Source organism: Castanea sativa, chromosome 6 (genome assembly GCF_040712315.1).
Source record: "Castanea sativa cultivar Marrone di Chiusa Pesio chromosome 6, ASM4071231v1".
Classification (NCBI taxonomy): domain Eukaryota; kingdom Viridiplantae; phylum Streptophyta; class Magnoliopsida; order Fagales; family Fagaceae; genus Castanea; species Castanea sativa.
The window spans coordinates 61,464,270-61,470,269 of NC_134018.1; positions in this window are offsets into that span (position 1 = coordinate 61,464,270).

Below are 6,000 nucleotides of genomic sequence, written 5' to 3' on the forward strand. Positions count from 1 at the left end.
ATCAAGGTTGTCCTCCTGATCGGTCAAACGGACCATGTAAGATTTTATTTTTTTAAGAATTCTTTTATTAAAAAATTGTAAACTTTGAACTATATCATGGTTTTCACTTTATTGAGATTGAATAAATATTGCATTATTCAGAAAAAAAAAAATATTGCATTAAGCTAAGAAAAGAATTTTACAGTTCTGTTCATTATCGCTGCTTTCGCTAATCACTACATTTTTTATTTTTCATATTTATTACATTTCTCTCTATTATACGTTGAAATAGTATTGTTGGAATTCATATAAATGGGATTCTGGAATTAATACACGAGTAAGCCCATGTAATAAAAACATAACATTGTTTAATGTGGGAAAAAAAATCTTAACGATAAGAAACCTTTTGGTTGCATAACCAAAATGATTTGGAAATTGGATTTTTTTGAATTAGCTTATCTGAAGGAGAGTTACAAGAGAATAATTTAGGCTTACAGTTACAGGGCCCCTCAAGTTAATAGAGGGAGAACTTAACCTGAGCTTGTCCAGTTGTCCCGAAGTGAAGTAAAGCAAATATAAAGAGGTGGTCTTTATTTCGTGCGTCTTCCACGGGATAAGGACAAAAATATTTTGTTTATAAATTTGTTAAAGTGTGGGATTGTTTGTTTCGGTAAAATGAGTTAATTGGGCTTAATTTTTTTAGTTTTATTTTTGGTAATTTTTGTTTTTGTCTTAATTTTTTTGGGCTTGTATATTTTATTTTATATTTTAGATTTATAAATTTTTGGTAAACTACATACTTGGTCTCTATCTTTTACACCATATTTCAAATTGGTCTCTAAACTTTCAATTGTATCAATTTTATCCTAACATTTCAATGTCGTGTTAATTTCAATGACGTGACAAACAGTCAAAATAAAAAAAAATTAGTTTATTGCCACATCAACAAAAACTTTTTTTTTTTTTAATCATTAGCCACGTCAATAATTTTTCATTCAAAAGATAATTGCAAAGACTAAATTGACACGATACTGAAAAGTTATGGACTAAATTAATATAATTGAAAGGTCAATGACCAAATTAAAATATGGTGTAAATGATAGGGACCAAATACGTAGTTTACCCTAAATTTTTTATGGCCTTTATATGGAAGAAAATGTTATAGCTACAAATTTTTTTACAAATTGCTGATGTGGCGAGTAATTATTGGTAAGTAAAAAAATGATGTAATTGGTAGGCTTAGATGCAAACCAATACTTTCTCAAAAAAAAAAAAAAAAAAAAAGATGCAAACCAATAAGAATTTGATAACTCAACAGTTTGTAAAAAAATTGTTATAGAAAAATTAGTGGCTATAAAATTACTCTTAAAAGAATCAATATTATTGTTAAGGGAGGCCAAGTGTAATTTTATAAAACAAAATTGCAAAAATTAGTACCTAAATGTATATTAGTAATATTTTTTTAAAAAAATTCCCTGTCCACTCTTGTGGGTTTCATACCACATGATAGGAGTGTGATTTATTGCGATTACACAAAAAAAAAATTTAGAGAAAAGAGATGCCTTTAGTGTTGATGTCCATTTTTGCAAATCCATGAGGAAGAAAGTCCAATGAAAAGCAAGGCCCAAATAGCCCACCAAGAAGACCAAAGAGCAAGAGAGGTTCAAAGAAAGAAATGCATGGGAAAGTGAGCTGCAGCAATACAATTCTACCGTAGAATACGAATCTGCCGCAGAATACAGCTCTGCCGCAGAATACAGTTTTCTGGTAGAATGGTTTCGATAGATGAAGATAAATTAGGCCAAGACCCTTTGATCCAATCAACATTATTTGGCCCATAAAGACCCAAATCCTTTTGGATAAAGAAGATAGGTGTGGAAGTTAATATGAAGAAGAACGATAAGGAACGACAGGAAGTGTCAGCAGCAGTAATCACGTGAAGGAAAGAAAAGTCAAACCAAAGGAAAATGACAAATGCAATAGGAAACGCATGATAAAATAAGACAAAGAGCACGCAACAGGCAGAAACTAAACAAATTTGCTATGGCAAAAACAGCGTGGGAGACAAAAACAGAAGATAACAGAGCAAGCACAAAAGGGCCGGGGCACCACCAACCTGTACGCAGCTAATACAAGGGAGGTGGGGCCACGGTCAAGGAGATTCAGAGGGTGTGGTTTGGTGGTGGGGAGAAAATATGGTCTATATTTGGTTTTCCTGCCATAACTTCTTTTGGGAGTATATCTTGCTGGGATGGTATCTTATACAAAAGAAGTAATAAATGGTTGGACCATCTGATGCATGCCATAGAGTTAGGTAGTGAGATAGCCCAAGAGGTAGAGGTATACAATAAGAACAAACAAAAAGGAGTTTTGTCGTGAAATGAGTAATGGTGCGGCAAACAAACTGAGCAATGACAGTGGTTTGAGCAAAAAATGGGTCAGTGGGTAGTCTTGAATGGATGCCCACAACGAACCAAAAACAATTAGTGAAGCCCTAAGGGTAAAAGGGAGAAATCCCATTGAATTTGATCACTATAAAAGGAGGTAGCCATGGATGAGAAAAAGGGAGGAATCCAGAGGTGAAGGGGACGGAAGATCCAATGGGAAGGGAACTCAAGAGAGGAAGCACTTAAGGGAAAAGACCCAAGTGAGAAAAACAATTTACGACAAGAGAGTAGTAAGGAAACTGAGAGTAAAAGAAGAACGGAGAGAAAGAAAGAAAGTGGTAAAAAGAAGAGAGAAAACGCGGTAGGAATAGGAGCATGCATTGATAGACCATATTTTCCCTCCCTCTTAGCAAACTCATTCTTTGAAATCTCCAAAAAATGATAGCTAGTAGCCATTTAGGCTTATTCTCCAAAATGCACAATTTTGATGGCAAAAGCTTATGGCAGGAGCCTATGACAAGGTTGTTCAATTTGGGGTTTAGATTCCTTCTTGGTTTACTTATTCTATGGGAATACTCAATATTTGATTTTGATCACAAACATATTTGATTTCGCTCATTAAAACTTATATCTACTGTATTTAGTTATCCTGCTGTAGCACATTTTTTTATCATATCTGCCGCATCAGTTGTCCTGTTGTGGTATTTTTACTTGCTGTACTAGTTATTCTGCTGTAGCACATTTTTATTGTATTTACCATGTTATCTAAACCTTTCCTACCGAAGTTTTTTTTTATATTTGTTGTTACGTGTTTTATTTTGAACCCATGATCCTGCCACAAATATATATATACATATATTTTGTTTCTCGCATTCTGTGTATACGTACGAGTACGTATATGAATATATGTATGTATATATCTGAGAATATGTTAACCTATGTTAGCTAACACTTGCTTGATTGATATTTTCTTTGGGTTTTAGATTTGTTTACGTACAGGAAGTAGAAAAATATTTCTGCAGTAAAAAACGAAGAGTGGTCATTCATATTTCATAAGGCTCTATTGCACAACAGACAGCTTTACAGCAGACATCTTCACAGTAGATAGCTTTAATGCACAGTAGATAGCTTTATTGCACAGCAGAAGGCTTTACAATAGATAGACAGTTTTACTGTACAGTAGAAAAGTCAGACTTGCGGCAGAAACTGGAGAAAAGTTCCTTCTGCGGCAGAAACAAGGAATAAGCCCACTTTGCAGCGTCTTCCCTAGGACTTGGACTCATCGTTTGCGCACAAGCCGGACCAAGGAGGGTTGCTATTGGACCGGTCCCAACTCCCTGATCCAGAAAATTTTGGGTCTAGTGCAGGAGGTGGTTCAGCCCAACATTTACAAAAAAGGCCCACACACTTAGTAAAGATTTTAAGCAACTTGAGCAATATTCTTCCAAACTACCTTTCATGGAACAAAATTATAGATTAAGGAGTTGTTTGGTTGGAGTGATTTGGGAAATAGCGAGAAAGGGGAGGAGAAGATAGGATCACCCATTTGGTGGTGTACTTAAAAGGCTTTTTCTTTTCTTTTCTTTTCTTTTTGGAACTCTTAAAAGCCTTATTTTGTTGAACATAAAAGATTGCACAAAGTTTTATAAGTCTTCCCAGAAAGCTTGAAATTGTATCTCTAGATATTGTTAATTTTTCTGGTTGCTCAAAAGTCAAGAAGATACATTTACATATTACATAACATAAATTGAAGAATTGCCTTATAAGCCATTGCAAAAATCTGGCATGTCTTCCGTGCGCCGTTTTGGAGTCCCTAACAAATGTTTTTTGTACTTAGATGCTCAAAATTAGCTAACTCCATGAGATTTTACCCGCTGGAAAGAGACCGAAGGATTTTTTATATGGTTCAAGAGGGATATAGCCCATAACGAGTGGCATTGGAGTCAAAATCTAAAGATGGCAGAAAATGTCAACAAGCAACACATTTAGAAGTTTTTGGAACAAGAAATGGAAGGGTGGAGGACGCCCCAGGGTACCTCCTATTCCTATAGTCCTATGCTAGCTATCCAAGGATCTATCCAATTATGAGTTTTAAATCTAAGTTTGGGGTCAAAATATAGTTTTCCAAAAAGTATAAGAGCTAAAATGTAGATTTGGTAAAGTTTCAGTGACATTTCTGTAATTGTGTATGGAGTGTTGGCTGGTGGATTTGTTCAAGACTTCCAAGTATAGATTTATTGGGATTTTTTATTTCTTTTATTTAGACGTGGGTTTTGGATTTTATGTTGGGCTTGGAGTGATGGGTTTCTCTTGTTTGGAGATTTTAGCCATTGGAAAAAGACTCTCGTCCTTTCCCCTTTTTTATTTATTTATATTTTTTTTATAAGACTCTTGTTTTTTCTTAACATAAAAGGTTTACCTTAAAACAGGTTTGGAGGAAACTTCTTCCAACCCATTATATGGTGGTCAAAAAAATCACATGTACTTATAGGTTATGTTGGCTCGATGGAAAATATTTTCCAATAGCAAAATAATTTATAGGTGAAAGTAATTTTTGGAAAATAAGATTTTTTCAGATGTTTTGAAGTAATTATTTTTCAAATTTGTAGGTTTTTTTTTTCCTTTTCTTTTTCTAACTATCACTCTATAAGATTTGCATTGTACCATAACACCTAGGGTATTTTGAGAAATTTGACACTTGACAAGTGGGAAGGATTTTTATTTTTATTTTTAAAGAAACACTACTTAATATTTTGTCAATGCTTTTAATGAAATTTCAAAAACCTTTTTTTTTTTTGCTAATTATTTTTACACACACTAAGTCATACATTGCCGTACACACTCCAATTGAAATTGTATTTTGAAAATACAACTTCAATTATAATTGTAAAATAATGAAATTTTAACAAAAATTATGTTTTCAAAGCATGGTTTTAGTTGTGTCTTATATACACAATGTGTAACTATCAACATTTTTCTCCCCTATTGTTTAAAGAAATTTATTGAGAAAGAGAACATTTTTTTCCCTCTTGTTTAAAGAAATTTACTGAGACGAAAGATAACAAAGGCGACAAGATGGGCCAGGCTCATCTCTTTACTCTTGGACCAAAATACAAGTAGGGAGAACATATATGAGTATAGGCCCATTAGCATTATAATTAACAGCCCATCTAGCTGGGTCAGAAATTTCTCACTTCAACTTAAGAGCAATCACATCAGCTCATCTAAAATCTTTTTTTTTTTTTTTTGAGGGAATTCATCTAAAATCTTCTAAAATAGAAAAAAGTACCAATTTTAAATATTCTAATCCAAAAAACATCTACATAAGTCTTTGTAAAAATATGCAAATATATACCATGACTATGTAAATGAACAGTAACCATGTATATATGCACGATTACTGTTCACCGTGTAAAAGACTTTTTTATTCTTTTTTCTCTCTCCTCTCTCTACCTCTGACTCATCTTACCTTGTAAAGAAGTGTGTATAATATTTTATTTGAATATTTTACACTGTTCACCGTGTAAAGAAATGAATATTTTATTTGAATAAATGTGTATAATAGACAAACTGATGTGGGTATTTTGTAAAAATAAATGTGTAAAATAGAAAAAATAAGTTTTAGAGATGCAAA